This window comes from Diplotaxodon limnothrissa, linkage group LG9 (genome assembly GCF_057381915.1).
Source record: "Diplotaxodon limnothrissa isolate DT_005_m linkage group LG9, D_limnothrissa_male_GT1.1, whole genome shotgun sequence".
In the NCBI taxonomy this organism is placed as follows: domain Eukaryota; kingdom Metazoa; phylum Chordata; class Actinopteri; order Cichliformes; family Cichlidae; genus Diplotaxodon; species Diplotaxodon limnothrissa.
The window spans coordinates 31,734,554-31,754,875 of NC_140604.1; the positions used below are offsets into that span (position 1 = coordinate 31,734,554).

General features: G+C 47.4%; 17 non-coding genes across 17 annotated transcripts; all 17 read left to right on the forward strand.

Annotated features, from left to right (window-relative positions):
- The first annotated feature begins 449 nt into the window (after positions 1 to 449).
- On the forward strand, positions 450 to 531 carry trnas-aga (transfer RNA serine (anticodon AGA)). The gene has a single exon. It is a non-coding gene; the product is annotated as a tRNA-Ser (tRNA).
- Positions 532 to 1,884: 1,353 nt separating this feature from the next.
- Positions 1,885 to 1,956, forward strand: trnag-ucc (transfer RNA glycine (anticodon UCC)). The gene has a single exon. It is a non-coding gene; the product is annotated as a tRNA-Gly (tRNA).
- Positions 1,957 to 2,864: 908 nt separating this feature from the next.
- trnas-aga (transfer RNA serine (anticodon AGA)) lies at positions 2,865 to 2,946 on the forward strand. Its single transcript has one exon. It is a non-coding gene; the product is annotated as a tRNA-Ser (tRNA).
- Positions 2,947 to 4,286: 1,340 nt separating this feature from the next.
- On the forward strand, positions 4,287 to 4,358 carry trnag-ucc (transfer RNA glycine (anticodon UCC)). The gene has a single exon. It is a non-coding gene; the product is annotated as a tRNA-Gly (tRNA).
- A 908-nt stretch (positions 4,359 to 5,266) lies between these two features.
- trnas-aga (transfer RNA serine (anticodon AGA)) lies at positions 5,267 to 5,348 on the forward strand. Its single transcript has one exon. It is a non-coding gene; the product is annotated as a tRNA-Ser (tRNA).
- A 1,353-nt stretch (positions 5,349 to 6,701) lies between these two features.
- Positions 6,702 to 6,773, forward strand: trnag-ucc (transfer RNA glycine (anticodon UCC)). Its single transcript has one exon. It is a non-coding gene; the product is annotated as a tRNA-Gly (tRNA).
- A 908-nt stretch (positions 6,774 to 7,681) lies between these two features.
- On the forward strand, positions 7,682 to 7,763 carry trnas-aga (transfer RNA serine (anticodon AGA)). Its single transcript has one exon. It is a non-coding gene; the product is annotated as a tRNA-Ser (tRNA).
- Positions 7,764 to 9,116: 1,353 nt separating this feature from the next.
- On the forward strand, positions 9,117 to 9,188 carry trnag-ucc (transfer RNA glycine (anticodon UCC)). The gene has a single exon. It is a non-coding gene; the product is annotated as a tRNA-Gly (tRNA).
- A 908-nt stretch (positions 9,189 to 10,096) lies between these two features.
- On the forward strand, positions 10,097 to 10,178 carry trnas-aga (transfer RNA serine (anticodon AGA)). Its single transcript has one exon. It is a non-coding gene; the product is annotated as a tRNA-Ser (tRNA).
- A 1,353-nt stretch (positions 10,179 to 11,531) lies between these two features.
- On the forward strand, positions 11,532 to 11,603 carry trnag-ucc (transfer RNA glycine (anticodon UCC)). Its single transcript has one exon. It is a non-coding gene; the product is annotated as a tRNA-Gly (tRNA).
- A 908-nt stretch (positions 11,604 to 12,511) lies between these two features.
- On the forward strand, positions 12,512 to 12,593 carry trnas-aga (transfer RNA serine (anticodon AGA)). The gene has a single exon. It is a non-coding gene; the product is annotated as a tRNA-Ser (tRNA).
- A 1,353-nt stretch (positions 12,594 to 13,946) lies between these two features.
- On the forward strand, positions 13,947 to 14,018 carry trnag-ucc (transfer RNA glycine (anticodon UCC)). The gene has a single exon. It is a non-coding gene; the product is annotated as a tRNA-Gly (tRNA).
- Positions 14,019 to 14,926: 908 nt separating this feature from the next.
- On the forward strand, positions 14,927 to 15,008 carry trnas-aga (transfer RNA serine (anticodon AGA)). Its single transcript has one exon. It is a non-coding gene; the product is annotated as a tRNA-Ser (tRNA).
- Positions 15,009 to 16,361: 1,353 nt separating this feature from the next.
- Positions 16,362 to 16,433, forward strand: trnag-ucc (transfer RNA glycine (anticodon UCC)). Its single transcript has one exon. It is a non-coding gene; the product is annotated as a tRNA-Gly (tRNA).
- A 908-nt stretch (positions 16,434 to 17,341) lies between these two features.
- trnas-aga (transfer RNA serine (anticodon AGA)) lies at positions 17,342 to 17,423 on the forward strand. Its single transcript has one exon. It is a non-coding gene; the product is annotated as a tRNA-Ser (tRNA).
- Positions 17,424 to 18,776: 1,353 nt separating this feature from the next.
- trnag-ucc (transfer RNA glycine (anticodon UCC)) lies at positions 18,777 to 18,848 on the forward strand. Its single transcript has one exon. It is a non-coding gene; the product is annotated as a tRNA-Gly (tRNA).
- Positions 18,849 to 19,759: 911 nt separating this feature from the next.
- trnas-aga (transfer RNA serine (anticodon AGA)) lies at positions 19,760 to 19,841 on the forward strand. Its single transcript has one exon. It is a non-coding gene; the product is annotated as a tRNA-Ser (tRNA).
- The last annotated feature ends 481 nt before the right edge of the window (positions 19,842 to 20,322 follow it).

The following is a 20,322-nucleotide window of genomic DNA, read 5'->3' on the forward strand; positions in this document are numbered from 1 at the left end:
CTACCGCATTTACAATCCAGCGTGGCCGTTGTTGTGCACATCCTACTTGAAAGATGTGTGGCGTAGGACTTGGAAGACGTATGTCTTTCAATAATAATAATAATAATGGATTGGATTTATATAGCGCTTTTCAAGGCACCCAAAGCGCTTTACAATACCACTATTCATTCACTCTCGCATTCACACACTGGTGGAGGCAGCTACAGTTGTAGCCACAGCTGCCCTGGGGCAGACTGACAGAAGCGAGGCTGCCATATCGCGCTATCGGCCCCTCTGGCCAACACCAGTAGGCAAGTAGGGTAAAGTGTCTTGCCCAAGGACACAACGACCAGGACAGAGAGCCCAGGGATCGCACCGGCGACCTTCCGGTTACAGATGCGATTCCTAACCCCCTGAGCCACGATCACCCTATATGTAGTTTCAAGTATGTAGTTGCACAGCCCAATGTGGTTGTTGTGGCCGAGCGGTCAAGGCGATGGACTAGAAATCCATTGGGGTCTCCCCGCACAGGTTCGAATCCTGTCGACAACGGTCAGCTTTTTTGCGGCAGTCCTGACGTTGATTTGAGAAGAAGGCATGGAGATCACCTGAGAAGGTGCCAGGAGAAAGAGCCAGGCCTTTGCTTGTGAAAATAGAGCACGCAGAAGCAATGGACCCAGCTATGTCCTGACAAAATTAGGCACATATTCAGTAAACATGGCATCCTTCAATTGCTCTCTTAGCCACCCCACACGTGCCCCGTGTAGTCGTCCAGGATCCAGTCTGAGTACCGCCAATGACTCATGCGTCTGACAAATGCTCATTGCTTTGCAAGAGGATCGGGATTGGAGGCACAGCGGATTTCACCGGGAATGGGACAACAGCAGAAATAGCTTCAAACATTACTGCATGAAAAGCACAAGGAGTGGACACATTTCCTTGTTTGGAACACTGCTTTTCACTACAGCTCTTTGCATGTAAAAACGTTGCTCTTCTCCACAGCTGGCTGACAGACACGCAAAAGCGCAAGCAAGAGTGGCCACAGACCCACTATGCCGGCCTTTGTACACTCTCTCCATCTAATGATAGAGAGGAAGGATATATTCACTACTTCTAGCCTCCACTATTCAAATTCAGTATTTTCACAGTGTCCTAAAAGCTTCCTGAAAAGCCTTTACACTGTTTTCCAAAACGCTGCATCCAGAGCACAGTCAGGGACTGGAAGGACAGAGTAGATTTCCCCCATATGGACTTCTCTCTTCATTGGCTCCCAATTAAATCCCAAATAAAAATCCAAATACTTGCCCTCACACACAAGGTCTTGAATAATCACCACCAATTTTGTCTACAAGATCTCACAGTGCCATATCATCCCAACAGAGTGCTTTGCTCTCAGACTGCTGGCTTCCGAGGGGATTTTAAAGTGCAATGGAAGGCAGAGCCATCACTTTTCAGGCCCCTCTCTGTGGAACCAGCTCCCACTTTGTATTCGGGACACAGACACTTGCTCTCATTTTTGAATTAAGCGTAAAACCTTTTTGCCAAAGTCCAATAACTTGAAAGAGGAGCCAAAGACGTCCTCGTCCCAGATTCGTCCCAAGACAGATTCACACCTATTCTCACCTTGTCTGCTGTGACCTGAAGAACTCGCGTGACCATTGCGACTCTCAAGGTGCTAAAAATCACGCAAGAGTTTAAATGCGTGAGAGGCCACACTTGAGTAGCAAATAAGCTTTGCTGATGAGATTAAATGTGCAGTTGCATGAAAGCACTAGTCTTTTTAGTGATCTACCTTTTGACCAGTTTAGAACCTGACAAGCGAGTAATCACAATGCCCACCTTGTTAATTGTCCTGAAAATCTGTATAAGCCGGACAATGAATCAGTGATGTTGCAGTCTTTCACAGCGATGGTGGTATAGTGGCGAGCATAGCTGCCTTCCAAGCAGTTGACCCGGGTTCGATTCCCGGCCATCGCAGTTGCCACTCGCAGGGCTGTTCAAGCGTGTGGGCTGCGTGTTGTTTTACACTAAAAACGTTCTCCGCTCTTTCTGCAAATGCTTACAATGTCAGGCCAGGTGCATTCTTCATCGGCCTCGCTGCTACCGTTTGCTGTGGAAAGACACTGTTCAAACAGGCTTTGAGTTCTCATCACTTCATACCTCTACCTTCTTACATGAAACTGGGATTGGACACGCTACTTCTTCATAAAGACACCCAGTCCCACTTTAAATATTGTGCTGAATGTTTGGAATGAAGATAACATTTTACTAACCATGTACTGATCAGCTCTTTGCGGTGGCAAAATCATCAGCTGTGTGTGTTACTGTTCATGCAAACAAGCAAGCTAATGTCAGCCAGCTAGCTTCAACCGCAGCTGTGCTGCACCAATCTCACGGAACTGCAAAACCACAAGCTTTCGCACCAAAGTCATGCAGCTACCGCATTTACAATCCAGCGTGGCCGTTGTTGTGCACATCCTACTTGAAAGATGTGTGGCGTAGGACTTGGAAGACGTATGTCTTTCAATAATAATAATAATAATGGATTGGATTTATATAGCGCTTTTCAAGGCACCCAAAGCGCTTTACAATACCACTATTCATTCACTCTCGCATTCACACACTGGTGGAGGCAGCTACAGTTGTAGCCACAGCTGCCCTGGGGCAGACTGACAGAAGCGAGGCTGCCATATCGCGCTATCGGCCCCTCTGGCCAACACCAGTAGGCAAGTAGGGTAAAGTGTCTTGCCCAAGGACACAACGACCAGGACAGAGAGCCCAGGGATCGCACCGGCGACCTTCCGGTTACAGATGCGATTCCTAACCCCCTGAGCCACGATCACCCTATATGTAGTTTCAAGTATGTAGTTGCACAGCCCAATGTGGTTGTTGTGGCCGAGCGGTCAAGGCGATGGACTAGAAATCCATTGGGGTCTCCCCGCACAGGTTCGAATCCTGTCGACAACGGTCAGCTTTTTTGCGGCAGTCCTGACGTTGATTTGAGAAGAAGGCATGGAGATCACCTGAGAAAGAGCCAGGCCTTTGCTTGTGAAAATAGAGCACGCAGAAGCAATGGACCCAGCTATGTCCTGACAAAATTAGGCACATATTCAGTAAACATGGCATCCTTCAATTGCTCTCTTAGCCACCCCACACGTGCCCCGTGTAGTCGTCCAGGATCCAGTCTGAGTACCGCCAATGACTCATGCGTCTGACAAATGCTCATTGCTTTGCAAGAGGATCGGGATTGGAGGCACAGCGGATTTCACCGGGAATGGGACAACAGCAGAAATAGCTTCAAACATTACTGCATGAAAAGCACAAGGAGTGGACACATTTCATTGTTTGGAACACTGCTTTTCACTACAGCTCTTTGCATGTAAAAACGTTGCTCTTCTCCACAGCTGGCTGACAGACACGCAAAAGCGCAAGCAAGAGTGGCCACAGACCCACTATGCCGGCCTTTGTACACTCTCTCCATCTAATGATAGAGAGGAAGGATATATTCACTACTTCTAGCCTCCACTATTCAAATTCAGTATTTTCACAGTGTCCTAAAAGCTTCCTGAAAAGCCTTTACACTGTTTTCCAAAACGCTGCATCCAGAGCACAGTCAGGGACTGGAAGGACAGAGTAGATTTCCCCCATATGGACTTCTCTCTTCATTGGCTCCCAATTAAATCCCAAATAAAAATCCAAATACTTGCCCTCACACACAAGGTCTTGAATAATCACCACCAATTTTGTCTACAAGATCTCACAGTGCCATATCATCCCAACAGAGTGCTTTGCTCTCAGACTGCTGGCTTCCGAGGGGATTTTAAAGTGCAATGGAAGGCAGAGCCATCACTTTTCAGGCCCCTCTCTGTGGAACCAGCTCCCACTTTGTATTCGGGACACAGACACTTGCTCTCATTTTTGAATTAAGCGTAAAACCTTTTTGCCAAAGTCCAATAACTTGAAAGAGGAGCCAAAGACGTCCTCGTCCCAGATTCGTCCCAAGACAGATTCACACCTATTCTCACCTTGTCTGCTGTGACCTGAAGAACTCGCGTGACCATTGCGACTCTCAAGGTGCTAAAAATCACGCAAGAGTTTAAATGCGTGAGAGGCCACACTTGAGTAGCAAAGAAGCTTTGCTGATGAGATTAAATGTGCAGTTGCATGAAAGCACTAGTCTTTTTAGTGATCTACCTTTTGACCAGTTTAGAACCTGACAAGCGAGTAATCACAATGCCCACCTTGTTAATTGTCCTGAAAATCTGTATAAGCCGGACAATGAATCAGTGATGTTGCAGTCTTTCACAGCGATGGTGGTATAGTGGCGAGCATAGCTGCCTTCCAAGCAGTTGACCCGGGTTCGATTCCCGGCCATCGCAGTTTCCACTCGCAGGGCTGTTCAAGCGTGTGGGCTGCGTGTTGTTTTACACTAAAAACGTTCTCCGCTCTTTCTGCAAATGCTTACAATGTCAGGCCAGGTGCATTCTTCATCGGCCTCGCTGCTACCGTTTGCTGTGGAAAGACACTGTTCAAACAGGCTTTGAGTTCTCATCACTTCATACCTCTACCTTCTTACATGAAACTGGGATTGGACACGCTACTTCTTCATAAAGACACCCAGTCCCACTTTAAATATTGTGCTGAATGTTTGGAATGAAGATAACATTTTACTAACCATGTACTGATCAGCTCTTTGCGGTGGCAAAATCATCAGCTGTGTGTGTTACTGTTCATGCAAACAAGCAAGCTAATGTCAGCCAGCTAGCTTCAACCGCAGCTGTGCTGCACCAATCTCACGGAACTGCAAAACCACAAGCTTTCGCACCAAAGTCATGCAGCTACCGCATTTACAATCCAGCGTGGCCGTTGTTGTGCACATCCTACTTGAAAGATGTGTGGCGTAGGACTTGGAAGACGTATGTCTTTCAATAATAATAATAATAATGGATTGGATTTATATAGCGCTTTTCAAGGCACCCAAAGCGCTTTACAATACCACTATTCATTCACTCTCGCATTCACACACTGGTGGAGGCAGCTACAGTTGTAGCCACAGCTGCCCTGGGGCAGACTGACAGAAGCGAGGCTGCCATATCGCGCTATCGGCCCCTCTGGCCAACACCAGTAGGCAAGTAGGGTAAAGTGTCTTGCCCAAGGACACAACGACCAGGACAGAGAGCCCAGGGATCGCACCGGCGACCTTCCGGTTACAGATGCGATTCCTAACCCCCTGAGCCACGATCACCCTATATGTAGTTTCAAGTATGTAGTTGCACAGCCCAATGTGGTTGTTGTGGCCGAGCGGTCAAGGCGATGGACTAGAAATCCATTGGGGTCTCCCCGCACAGGTTCGAATCCTGTCGACAACGGTCAGCTTTTTTGCGGCAGTCCTGACGTTGATTTGAGAAGAAGGCATGGAGATCACCTGAGAAGGTGCCAGGAGAAAGAGCCAGGCCTTTGCTTGTGAAAATAGAGCACGCAGAAGCAATGGACCCAGCTATGTCCTGACAAAATTAGGCACATATTCAGTAAACATGGCATCCTTCAATTGCTCTCTTAGCCACCCCACACGTGCCCCGTGTAGTCGTCCAGGATCCAGTCTGAGTACCGCCAATGACTCATGCGTCTGACAAATGCTCATTGCTTTGCAAGAGGATCGGGATTGGAGGCACAGCGGATTTCACCGGGAATGGGACAACAGCAGAAATAGCTTCAAACATTACTGCATGAAAAGCACAAGGAGTGGACACATTTCCTTGTTTGGAACACTGCTTTTCACTACAGCTCTTTGCATGTAAAAACGTTGCTCTTCTCCACAGCTGGCTGACAGACACGCAAAAGCGCAAGCAAGAGTGGCCACAGACCCACTATGCCGGCCTTTGTACACTCTCTCCATCTAATGATAGAGAGGAAGGATATATTCACTACTTCTAGCCTCCACTATTCAAATTCAGTATTTTCACAGTGTCCTAAAAGCTTCCTGAAAAGCCTTTACACTGTTTTCCAAAACGCTGCATCCAGAGCACAGTCAGGGACTGGAAGGACAGAGTAGATTTCCCCCATATGGACTTCTCTCTTCATTGGCTCCCAATTAAATCCCAAATAAAAATCCAAATACTTGCCCTCACACACAAGGTCTTGAATAATCACCACCAATTTTGTCTACAAGATCTCACAGTGCCATATCATCCCAACAGAGTGCTTTGCTCTCAGACTGCTGGCTTCCGAGGGGATTTTAAAGTGCAATGGAAGGCAGAGCCATCACTTTTCAGGCCCCTCTCTGTGGAACCAGCTCCCACTTTGTATTCGGGACACAGACACTTGCTCTCATTTTTGAATTAAGCGTAAAACCTTTTTGCCAAAGTCCAATAACTTGAAAGAGGAGCCAAAGACGTCCTCGTCCCAGATTCGTCCCAAGACAGATTCACACCTATTCTCACCTTGTCTGCTGTGACCTGAAGAACTCGCGTGACCATTGCGACTCTCAAGGTGCTAAAAATCACGCAAGAGTTTAAATGCGTGAGAGGCCACACTTGAGTAGCAAAGAAGCTTTGCTGATGAGATTAAATGTGCAGTTGCATGAAAGCACTAGTCTTTTTAGTGATCTACCTTTTGACCAGTTTAGAACCTGACAAGCGAGTAATCACAATGCCCACCTTGTTAATTGTCCTGAAAATCTGTATAAGCCGGACAATGAATCAGTGATGTTGCAGTCTTTCACAGCGATGGTGGTATAGTGGCGAGCATAGCTGCCTTCCAAGCAGTTGACCCGGGTTCGATTCCCGGCCATCGCAGTTGCCACTCGCAGGGCTGTTCAAGCGTGTGCGCTGCGTGTTGTTTTACACTAAAAACGTTCTCCGCTCTTTCTGCAAATGCTTACAATGTCAGGCCAGGTGCATTCTTCATCGGCCTCGCTGCTACCGTTTGCTGTGGAAAGACACTGTTCAAACAGGCTTTGAGTTCTCATCACTTCATACCTCTACCTTCTTACATGAAACTGGGATTGGACACGCTACTTCTTCATAAAGACACCCAGTCCCACTTTAAATATTGTGCTGAATGTTTGGAATGAAGATAACATTTTACTAACCATGTACTGATCAGCTCTTTGCGGTGGCAAAATCATCAGCTGTGTGTGTTACTGTTCATGCAAACAAGCAAGCTAATGTCAGCCAGCTAGCTTCAACCGCAGCTGTGCTGCACCAATCTCACGGAACTGCAAAACCACAAGCTTTCGCACCAAAGTCATGCAGCTACCGCATTTACAATCCAGCGTGGCCGTTGTTGTGCACATCCTACTTGAAAGATGTGTGGCGTAGGACTTGGAAGACGTATGTCTTTCAATAATAATAATAATAATGGATTGGATTTATATAGCGCTTTTCAAGGCACCCAAAGCGCTTTACAATACCACTATTCATTCACTCTCGCATTCACACACTGGTGGAGGCAGCTACAGTTGTAGCCACAGCTGCCCTGGGGCAGACTGACAGAAGCGAGGCTGCCATATCGCGCTATCGGCCCCTCTGGCCAACACCAGTAGGCAAGTAGGGTAAAGTGTCTTGCCCAAGGACACAACGACCAGGACAGAGAGCCCAGGGATCGCACCGGCGACCTTCCGGTTACAGATGCGATTCCTAACCCCCTGAGCCACGATCACCCTATATGTAGTTTCAAGTATGTAGTTGCACAGCCCAATGTGGTTGTTGTGGCCGAGCGGTCAAGGCGATGGACTAGAAATCCATTGGGGTCTCCCCGCACAGGTTCGAATCCTGTCGACAACGGTCAGCTTTTTTGCGGCAGTCCTGACGTTGATTTGAGAAGAAGGCATGGAGATCACCTGAGAAGGTGCCAGGAGAAAGAGCCAGGCCTTTGCTTGTGAAAATAGAGCACGCAGAAGCAATGGACCCAGCTATGTCCTGACAAAATTAGGCACATATTCAGTAAACATGGCATCCTTCAATTGCTCTCTTAGCCACCCCACACGTGCCCCGTGTAGTCGTCCAGGATCCAGTCTGAGTACCGCCAATGACTCATGCGTCTGACAAATGCTCATTGCTTTGCAAGAGGATCGGGATTGGAGGCACAGCGGATTTCACCGGGAATGGGACAACAGCAGAAATAGCTTCAAACATTACTGCATGAAAAGCACAAGGAGTGGACACATTTCCTTGTTTGGAACACTGCTTTTCACTACAGCTCTTTGCATGTAAAAACGTTGCTCTTCTCCACAGCTGGCTGACAGACACGCAAAAGCGCAAGCAAGAGTGGCCACAGACCCACTATGCCGGCCTTTGTACACTCTCTCCATCTAATGATAGAGAGGAAGGATATATTCACTACTTCTAGCCTCCACTATTCAAATTCAGTATTTTCACAGTGTCCTAAAAGCTTCCTGAAAAGCCTTTACACTGTTTTCCAAAACGCTGCATCCAGAGCACAGTCAGGGACTGGAAGGACAGAGTAGATTTCCCCCATATGGACTTCTCTCTTCATTGGCTCCCAATTAAATCCCAAATAAAAATCCAAATACTTGCCCTCACACACAAGGTCTTGAATAATCACCACCAATTTTGTCTACAAGATCTCACAGTGCCATATCATCCCAACAGAGTGCTTTGCTCTCAGACTGCTGGCTTCCGAGGGGATTTTAAAGTGCAATGGAAGGCAGAGCCATCACTTTTCAGGCCCCTCTCTGTGGAACCAGCTCCCACTTTGTATTCGGGACACAGACACTTGCTCTCATTTTTGAATTAAGCGTAAAACCTTTTTGCCAAAGTCCAATAACTTGAAAGAGGAGCCAAAGACGTCCTCGTCCCAGATTCGTCCCAAGACAGATTCACACCTATTCTCACCTTGTCTGCTGTGACCTGAAGAACTCGCGTGACCATTGCGACTCTCAAGGTGCTAAAAATCACGCAAGAGTTTAAATGCGTGAGAGGCCACACTTGAGTAGCAAAGAAGCTTTGCTGATGAGATTAAATGTGCAGTTGCATGAAAGCACTAGTCTTTTTAGTGATCTACCTTTTGACCAGTTTAGAACCTGACAAGCGAGTAATCACAATGCCCACCTTGTTAATTGTCCTGAAAATCTGTATAAGCCGGACAATGAATCAGTGATGTTGCAGTCTTTCACAGCGATGGTGGTATAGTGGCGAGCATAGCTGCCTTCCAAGCAGTTGACCCGGGTTCGATTCCCGGCCATCGCAGTTGCCACTCGCAGGGCTGTTCAAGCGTGTGGGCTGCGTGTTGTTTTACACTAAAAACGTTCTCCGCTCTTTCTGCAAATGCTTACAATGTCAGGCCAGGTGCATTCTTCATCGGCCTCGCTGCTACCGTTTGCTGTGGAAAGACACTGTTCAAACAGGCTTTGAGTTCTCATCACTTCATACCTCTACCTTCTTACATGAAACTGGGATTGGACACGCTACTTCTTCATAAAGACACCCAGTCCCACTTTAAATATTGTGCTGAATGTTTGGAATGAAGATAACATTTTACTAACCATGTACTGATCAGCTCTTTGCGGTGGCAAAATCATCAGCTGTGTGTGTTACTGTTCATGCAAACAAGCAAGCTAATGTCAGCCAGCTAGCTTCAACCGCAGCTGTGCTGCACCAATCTCACGGAACTGCAAAACCACAAGCTTTCGCACCAAAGTCATGCAGCTACCGCATTTACAATCCAGCGTGGCCGTTGTTGTGCACATCCTACTTTAAAGATGTGTGGCGTAGGACTTGGAAGACGTATGTCTTTCAATAATAATAATAATAATGGATTGGATTTATATAGCGCTTTTCAAGGCACCCAAAGCGCTTTACAATACCACTATTCATTCACTCTCGCATTCACACACTGGTGGAGGCAGCTACAGTTGTAGCCACAGCTGCCCTGGGGCAGACTGACAGAAGCGAGGCTGCCATATCGCGCTATCGGCCCCTCTGGCCAACACCAGTAGGCAAGTAGGGTAAAGTGTCTTGCCCAAGGACACAACGACCAGGACAGAGAGCCCAGGGATCGCACCGGCGACCTTCCGGTTACAGATGCGATTCCTAACCCCCTGAGCCACGATCACCCTATATGTAGTTTCAAGTATGTAGTTGCACAGCCCAATGTGGTTGTTGTGGCCGAGCGGTCAAGGCGATGGACTAGAAATCCATTGGGGTCTCCCCGCACAGGTTCGAATCCTGTCGACAACGGTCAGCTTTTTTGCGGCAGTCCTGACGTTGATTTGAGAAGAAGGCATGGAGATCACCTGAGAAGGTGCCAGGAGAAAGAGCCAGGCCTTTGCTTGTGAAAATAGAGCACGCAGAAGCAATGGACCCAGCTATGTCCTGACAAAATTAGGCACATATTCAGTAAACATGGCATCCTTCAATTGCTCTCTTAGCCACCCCACACGTGCCCCGTGTAGTCGTCCAGGATCCAGTCTGAGTACCGCCAATGACTCATGCGTCTGACAAATGCTCATTGCTTTGCAAGAGGATCGGGATTGGAGGCACAGCGGATTTCACCGGGAATGGGACAACAGCAGAAATAGCTTCAAACATTACTGCATGAAAAGCACAAGGAGTGGACACATTTCCTTGTTTGGAACACTGCTTTTCACTACAGCTCTTTGCATGTAAAAACGTTGCTCTTCTCCACAGCTGGCTGACAGACACGCAAAAGCGCAAGCAAGAGTGGCCACAGACCCACTATGCCGGCCTTTGTACACTCTCTCCATCTAATGATAGAGAGGAAGGATACATTCACTACTTCTAGCCTCCACTATTCAAATTCAGTATTTTCACAGTGTCCTAAAAGCTTCCTGAAAAGCCTTTACACTGTTTTCCAAAACGCTGCATCCAGAGCACAGTCAGGGCCTGGAAGGACAGAGTAGATTTCCCCCATATGGACTTCTCTCTTCATTGGCTCCCAATTAAATCCCAAATAAAAATCCAAATACTTGCCCTCACACACAAGGTCTTGAATAATCACCACCAATTTTGTCTACAAGATCTCACAGTGCCATATCATCCCAACAGAGTGCTTTGCTCTCAGACTGCTGGCTTCCGAGGGGATTTTAAAGTGCAATGGAAGGCAGAGCCATCACTTTTCAGGCCCCTCTCTGTGGAACCAGCTCCCACTTTGTATTCGGGACACAGACACTTGCTCTCATTTTTGAATTAAGCGTAAAACCTTTTTGCCAAAGTCCAATAACTTGAAAGAGGAGCCAAAGACGTCCTCGTCCCAGATTCGTCCCAAGACAGATTCACACCTATTCTCACCTTGTCTGCTGTGACCTGAAGAACTCGCGTGACCATTGCGACTCTCAAGGTGCTAAAAATCACGCAAGAGTTTAAATGCGTGAGAGGCCACACTTGAGTAGCAAAGAAGCTTTGCTGATGAGATTAAATGTGCAGTTGCATGAAAGCACTAGTCTTTTTAGTGATCTACCTTTTGACCAGTTTAGAACCTGACAAGCGAGTAATCACAATGCCCACCTTGTTAATTGTCCTGAAAATCTGTATAAGCCGGACAATGAATCAGTGATGTTGCAGTCTTTCACAGCGATGGTGGTATAGTGGCGAGCATAGCTGCCTTCCAAGCAGTTGACCCGGGTTCGATTCCCGGCCATCGCAGTTGCCACTCGCAGGGCTGTTCAAGCGTGTGGGCTGCGTGTTGTTTTACACTAAAAACGTTCTCCGCTCTTTCTGCAAATGCTTACAATGTCAGGCCAGGTGCATTCTTCATCGGCCTCGCTGCTACCGTTTGCTGTGGAAAGACACTGTTCAAACAGGCTTTGAGTTCTCATCACTTCATACCTCTACCTTCTTACATGAAACTGGGATTGGACACGCTACTTCTTCATAAAGACACCCAGTCCCACTTTAAATATTGTGCTGAATGTTTGGAATGAAGATAACATTTTACTAACCATGTACTGATCAGCTCTTTGCGGTGGCAAAATCATCAGCTGTGTGTGTTACTGTTCATGCAAACAAGCAAGCTAATGTCAGCCAGCTAGCTTCAACCGCAGCTGTGCTGCACCAATCTCACGGAACTGCAAAACCACAAGCTTTCGCACCAAAGTCATGCAGCTACCGCATTTACAATCCAGCGTGGCCGTTGTTGTGCACATCCTACTTGAAAGATGTGTGGCGTAGGACTTGGAAGACGTATGTCTTTCAATAATAATAATAATAATGGATTGGATTTATATAGCGCTTTTCAAGGCACCCAAAGCGCTTTACAATACCACTATTCATTCACTCTCGCATTCACACACTGGTGGAGGCAGCTACAGTTGTAGCCACAGCTGCCCTGGGGCAGACTGACAGAAGCGAGGCTGCCATATCGCGCTATCGGCCCCTCTGGCCAACACCAGTAGGCAAGTAGGGTAAAGTGTCTTGCCCAAGGACACAACGACCAGGACAGAGAGCCCAGGGATCGCACCGGCGACCTTCCGGTTACAGATGCGATTCCTAACCCCCTGAGCCACGATCACCCTATATGTAGTTTCAAGTATGTAGTTGCACAGCCCAATGTGGTTGTTGTGGCCGAGCGGTCAAGGCGATGGACTAGAAATCCATTGGGGTCTCCCCGCACAGGTTCGAATCCTGTCGACAACGGTCAGCTTTTTTGCGGCAGTCCTGACGTTGATTTGAGAAGAAGGCATGGAGATCACCTGAGAAGGTGCCAGGAGAAAGAGCCAGGCCTTTGCTTGTGAAAATAGAGCACGCAGAAGCAATGGACCCAGCTATGTCCTGACAAAATTAGGCACATATTCAGTAAACATGGCATCCTTCAATTGCTCTCTTAGCCACCCCACACGTGCCCCGTGTAGTCGTCCAGGATCCAGTCTGAGTACCGCCAATGACTCATGCGTCTGACAAATGCTCATTGCTTTGCAAGAGGATCGGGATTGGAGGCACAGCGGATTTCACCGGGAATGGGACAACAGCAGAAATAGCTTCAAACATTACTGCATGAAAAGCACAAGGAGTGGACACATTTCCTTGTTTGGAACACTGCTTTTCACTACAGCTCTTTGCATGTAAAAACGTTGCTCTTCTCCACAGCTGGCTGACAGACACGCAAAAGCGCAAGCAAGAGTGGCCACAGACCCACTATGCCGGCCTTTGTACACTCTCTCCATCTAATGATAGAGAGGAAGGATATATTCACTACTTCTAGCCTCCACTATTCAAATTCAGTATTTTCACAGTGTCCTAAAAGCTTCCTGAAAAGCCTTTACACTGTTTTCCAAAACGCTGCATCCAGAGCACAGTCAGGGACTGGAAGGACAGAGTAGATTTCCCCCATATGGACTTCTCTCTTCATTGGCTCCCAATTAAATCCCAAATAAAAATCCAAATACTTGCCCTCACACACAAGGTCTTGAATAATCACCACCAATTTTGTCTACAAGATCTCACAGTGCCATATCATCCCAACAGAGTGCTTTGCTCTCAGACTGCTGGCTTCCGAGGGGATTTTAAAGTGCAATGGAAGGCAGAGCCATCACTTTTCAGGCCCCTCTCTGTGGAACCAGCTCCCACTTTGTATTCGGGACACAGACACTTGCTCTCATTTTTGAATTAAGCGTAAAACCTTTTTGCCAAAGTCCAATAACTTGAAAGAGGAGCCAAAGACGTCCTCGTCCCAGATTCGTCCCAAGACAGATTCACACCTATTCTCACCTTGTCTGCTGTGACCTGAAGAACTCGCGTGACCATTGCGACTCTCAAGGTGCTAAAAATCACGCAAGAGTTTAAATGCGTGAGAGGCCACACTTGAGTAGCAAAGAAGCTTTGCTGATGAGATTAAATGTGCAGTTGCATGAAAGCACTAGTCTTTTTAGTGATCTACCTTTTGACCAGTTTAGAACCTGACAAGCGAGTAATCACAATGCCCACCTTGTTAATTGTCCTGAAAATCTGTATAAGCCGGACAATGAATCAGTGATGTTGCAGTCTTTCACAGCGATGGTGGTATAGTGGCGAGCATAGCTGCCTTCCAAGCAGTTGACCCGGGTTCGATTCCCGGCCATCGCAGTTGCCACTCGCAGGGCTGTTCAAGCGTGTGGGCTGCGTGTTGTTTTACACTAAAAACGTTCTCCGCTCTTTCTGCAAATGCTTACAATGTCAGGCCAGGTGCATTCTTCATCGGCCTCGCTGCTACCGTTTGCTGTGGAAAGACACTGTTCAAACAGGCTTTGAGTTCTCATCACTTCATACCTCTACCTTCTTACATGAAACTGGGATTGGACACGCTACTTCTTCATAAAGACACCCAGTCCCACTTTAAATATTGTGCTGAATGTTTGGAATGAAGATAACATTTTACTAACCATGTACTGATCAGCTCTTTGCGGTGGCAAAATCATCAGCTGTGTGTGTTACTGTTCATGCAAACAAGCAAGCTAATGTCAGCCAGCTAGCTTCAACCGCAGCTGTGCTGCACCAATCTCACGGAACTGCAAAACCACAAGCTTTCGCACCAAAGTCATGCAGCTACCGCATTTACAATCCAGCGTGGCCGTTGTTGTGCACATCCTACTTGAAAGATGTGTGGCGTAGGACTTGGAAGACGTATGTCTTTCAATAATAATAATAATAATGGATTGGATTTATATAGCGCTTTTCAAGGCACCCAAAGCGCTTTACAATACCACTATTCATTCACTCTCGCATTCACACACTGGTGGAGGCAGCTACAGTTGTAGCCACAGCTGCCCTGGGGCAGACTGACAGAAGCGAGGCTGCCATATCGCGCTATCGGCCCCTCTGGCCAACACCAGTAGGCAAGTAGGGTAAAGTGTCTTGCCCAAGGACACAACGACCAGGACAGAGAGCCCAGGGATCGCACCGGCGACCTTCCGGTTACAGATGCGATTCCTAACCCCCTGAGCCACGATCACCCTATATGTAGTTTCAAGTATGTAGTTGCACAGCCCAATGTGGTTGTTGTGGCCGAGCGGTCAAGGCGATGGACTAGAAATCCATTGGGGTCTCCCCGCACAGGTTCGAATCCTGTCGACAACGGTCAGCTTTTTTGCGGCAGTCCTGACGTTGATTTGAGAAGAAGGCATGGAGATCACCTGAGAAGGTGCCAGGAGAAAGAGCCAGGCCTTTGCTTGTGAAAATAGAGCACGCAGAAGCAATGGACCCAGCTATGTCCTGACAAAATTAGGCACATATTCAGTAAACATGGCATCCTTCAATTGCTCTCTTAGCCACCCCACACGTGCCCCGTGTAGTCGTCCAGGATCCAGTCTGAGTACCGCCAATGACTCATGCGTCTGACAAATGCTCATTGCTTTGCAAGAGGATCGGGATTGGAGGCACAGCGGATTTCACCGGGAATGGGACAACAGCAGAAATAGCTTCAAACATTACTGCATGAAAAGCACAAGGAGTGGACACATTTCCTTGTTTGGAACACTGCTTTTCACTACAGCTCTTTGCATGTAAAAACGTTGCTCTTCTCCACAGCTGGCTGACAGACACGCAAAAGCGCAAGCAAGAGTGGCCACAGACCCACTATGCCGGCCTTTGTACACTCTCTCCATCTAATGATAGAGAGGAAGGATACATTCACTACTTCTAGCCTCCACTATTCAAATTCAGTATTTTCACAGTGTCCTAAAAGCTTCCTGAAAAGCCTTTACACTGTTTTCCAAAACGCTGCATCCAGAGCACAGTCAGGGCCTGGAAGGACAGAGTAGATTTCCCCCATATGGACTTCTCTCTTCATTGGCTCCCAATTAAATCCCAAATAAAAATCCAAATACTTGCCCTCACACACAAGGTCTTGAATAATCACCACCAATTTTGTCTACAAGATCTCACAGTGCCATATCATCCCAACAGAGTGCTTTGCTCTCAGACTGCTGGCTTCCGAGGGGATTTTAAAGTGCAATGGAAGGCAGAGCCATCACTTTTCAGGCCCCTCTCTGTGGAACCAGCTCCCACTTTGTATTCGGGACACAGACACTTGCTCTCATTTTTGAATTAAGCGTAAAACCTTTTTGCCAAAGTCCAATAACTTGAAAGAGGAGCCAAAGACGTCCTCGTCCCAGATTCGTCCCAAGACAGATTCACACCTATTCTCACCTTGTCTGCTGTGACCTGAAGAACTCGCGTGACCATTGCGACTCTCAAGGTGCTAAAAATCACGCAAGAGTTTAAATGCGTGAGAGGCCACACTTGAGTAGCAAAGAAGCTTTGCTGATGAGATTAAATGTGCAGTTGCATGAAAGCACTAGTCTTTTTAGTGATCTACCTTTTGACCAGTTTAGAACCTGACAAGCGAGTAATCACAATGCCCACCTTGTTAATTGTCCTGAAAATCTGTATAAGCCGGACAATGAATCAGTGATGTTGCAGTCTTTCACAGCGATGGTGGTATAGTGGCGAGCATAGCTGCCTTCCAAGCAGTTGACCCGGGTTCGATTCCCGGCCATCGCAGTTGCCACTCGCAGGGCTGTTCAAGCGTGTGGGCTGCGTGTTGTTTTACACTAAAAACGTTCTCCGCTCTTTCTGCAAATGCTTACAATGTCAGGCCAGGTGCATTCTTCATCGGCCTCGCTGCTACCGTTTGCTGTGAAAAGACACTGTTCAAACAGGCTTTGAGTTCTCATCACTTCATACCTCTACCTTCTTACATGAAACTGGGATTGGACACGCTACTTCTTCATAAAGACACCCAGTCCCACTTTAAATATTGTGCTGAATGTTTGGAATGAAGATAACATTTTACTAACCATGTACTGATCAGCTCTTTGCGGTGGCAAAATCATCAGCTGTGTGTGTTACTGTTCATGCAAACAAGCAAGCTAATGTCAGCCAGCTAGCTTCAACCGCAGCTGTGCTGCACCAATCTCACGGAACTGCAAAACCACAAGCTTTCGCACCAAAGTCATGCAGCTACCGCATTTACAATCCAGCGTGGCCGTTGTTGTGCACATCCTACTTGAAAGATGTGTGGCGTAGGACTTGGAAGACGTATGTCTTTCAATAATAATAATAATAATGGATTGGATTTATATAGCGCTTTTCAAGGCACCCAAAGCGCTTTACAATACCACTATTCATTCACTCTCGCATTCACACACTGGTGGAGGCAGCTACAGTTGTAGCCACAGCTGCCCTGGGGCAGACTGACAGAAGCGAGGCTGCCATATCGCGCTATCGGCCCCTCTGGCCAACACCAGTAGGCAAGTAGGGTAAAGTGTCTTGCCCAAGGACACAACGACCAGGACAGAGAGCCCAGGGATCGCACCGGCGACCTTCCGGTTACAGATGCGATTCCTAACCCCCTGAGCCACGATCACCCTATATGTAGTTTCAAGTATGTAGTTGCACAGCCCAATGTGGTTGTTGTGGCCGAGCGGTCAAGGCGATGGACTAGAAATCCATTGGGGTCTCCCCGCACAGGTTCGAATCCTGTCGACAACGGTCAGCTTTTTTGCGGCAGTCCTGACGTTGATTTGAGAAGAAGGCATGGAGATCACCTGAGAAGGTGCCAGGAGAAAGAGCCAGGCCTTTGCTTGTGAAAATAGAGCACGCAGAAGCAATGGACCCAGCTATGTCCTGACAAAATTAGGCACATATTCAGTAAACATGGCATCCTTCAATTGCTCTCTTAGCCACCCCACACGTGCCCCGTGTGGTCGTCCAGGATCCAGTCTGAGTACCGCCAATGACTCATGCGTCTGACAAATGCTCATTGCTTTGCAAGAGGATCGGGATTGGAGGCACAGCGGATTTCACCGGGAATGGGACAACAGCAGAAATAGCTTCAAACATTACTGCATGAAAAGCACAAGGAGTGGACACATTTCCTTGTTTGGAACACTGCTTTTCACTACAGCTCTTTGCATGTAAAAACGTTGCTCTTCTCCACAGCTGGCTGACAGACACGCAAAAGCGCAAGCAAGAGTGGCCACAGACCCACTATGCCGGCCTTTGTACACTCTCTCCATCTAATGATAGAGAGGAAGGATATATTCACTACTTCTAGCCTCCACTATTCAAATTCAGTATTTTCACAGTGTCCTAAAAGCTTCCTGAAAAGCCTTTACACTGTTTTCCAAAACGCTGCATCCAGAGCACAGTCAGGGACTGGAAGGACAGAGTAGATTTCCCCCATATGGACTTCTCTCTTCATTGGCTCCCAATTAAATCCCAAATAAAAATTCAAATACTTGCCCTCACACACAAGGTCTTGAATAATCACCACCAATTTTGTCTACAAGATCTCACAGTGCCATATCATCCCAACAGAGTGCTTTGCTCTCAGACTGCTGGCTTCCGAGGGGATTTTAAAGTGCAATGGAAGGCAGAGCCATCACTTTTCAGGCCCCTCTCTGTGGAACCAGCTCCCACTTTGTATTCGGGACACAGACACTTGCTCTCATTTTTGAATTAAGCGTAAAACCTTTTTGCCAAAGTCCAATAACTTGAAAGAGGAGCCAAAGACGTCCTCGTCCCAGATTCGTCCCAAGACAGATTCACACCTATTCTCACCTTGTCTGCTGTGACCTGAAGAACTCGCGTGACCATTGCGACTCTCAAGGTGCTAAAAATCACGCAAGAGTTTAAATGCGTGAGAGGCCACACTTGAGTAGCAAAGAAGCTTTGCTGATGAGATTAAATGTGCAGTTGCATGAAAGCACTAGTCTTTTTAGTGATCTACCTTTTGACCAGTTTAGAACCTGACAAGCGAGTAATCACAATGCCCACCTTGTTAATTGTCCTGAAAATCTGTATAAGCCGGACAATGAATCAGTGATGTTGCAGTCTTTCACAGCGATGGTGGTATAGTGGCGAGCATAGCTGCCTTCCAAGCAGTTGACCCGGGTTCGATTCCCGGCCATCGCAGTTGCCACTCGCAGGGCTGTTCAAGCGTGTGGGCTGCGTGTTGTTTTACACTAAAAACGTTCTCCGCTCTTTCTGCAAATGCTTACAATGTCAGGCCAGGTGCATTCTTCATCGGCCTCGCTGCTACCGTTTGCTGTGGAAAGACACTGTTCAAACAGGCTTTGAGTTCTCATCACTTCATACCTCTACCTTCTTACATGAAACTGGGATTGGACACGCTACTTCTTCATAAAGACACCCAGTCCCACTTTAAATATTGTGCTGAATGTTTGGAATGAAGATAACATTTTACTAACCATGTACTGATCAGCTCTTTGCGGTGGCAAAATCATCAGCTGTGTGTGTTACTGTTCATGCAAACAAGCAAGCTAATGTCAGCCAGCTAGCTTCAACCGCAGCTGTGCTGCACCAATCTCACGGAACTGCAAAACCACAAGCTTTCGCACCAAAGTCATGCAGCTACCGCATTTACAATCCAGCGTGGCCGTTGTTGTGCACATCCTACTTGAAAGATGTGTGGCGTAGGACTTGGAAGACGTATGTCTTTCAATAATAATAATAATAATAATGGATTGGATTTATATAGCGCTTTTCAAGGCACCCAAAGCGCTTTACAATACCACTATTCATTCACTCTCGCATTCACACACTGGTGGAGGCAGCTACAGTTGTAGCCACAGCTGCCCTGGGGCAGACTGACAGAAGCGAGGCTGCCATATCGCGCTATCGGCCCCTCTGGCCAACACCAGTAGGCAAGTAGGGTAAAGTGTCTTGCCCAAGGACACAACGACCAGGACAGAGAGCCCAGGGATCGCACCGGCGACCTTCCGGTTACAGATGCGATTCCTAACCCCCTGAGCCACGATCACCCTATATGTAGTTTCAAGTATGTAGTTGCACAGCCCAATGTGGTTGTTGTGGCCGAGCGGTCAAGGCGATGGACTAGAAATCCATTGGGGTCTCCCCGCACAGGTTCGAATCCTGTCGACAACGGTCAGCTTTTTTGCGGCAGTCCTGACGTTGATTTGAGAAGAAGGCATGGAGATCACCTGAGAAGGTGCCAGGAGAAAGAGCCAGGCCTTTGCTTGTGAAAATAGAGCACGCAGAAGCAATGGACCCAGCTATGTCCTGACAAAATTAGGCACATATTCAGTAAACATGGCATCCTTCAATTGCTCTCTTAGCCACCCCACACGTGCCCCGTGTAGTCGTCCAGGATCCAGTCTGAGTACCGCCAATGACTCATGCGTCTGACAAATGCTCATTGCTTTGCAAGAGGATCGGGATTGGAGGCACAGCGGATTTCACCGGGAATGGGACAACAGCAGAAATAGCTTCAAACATTACTGCATGAAAAGCACAAGGAGTGGACACATTTCCTTGTTTGGAACACTGCTTTTCACTACAGCTCTTTGCATGTAAAAACGTTGCTCTTCTCCACAGCTGGCTGACAGACACGCAAAAGCGCAAGCAA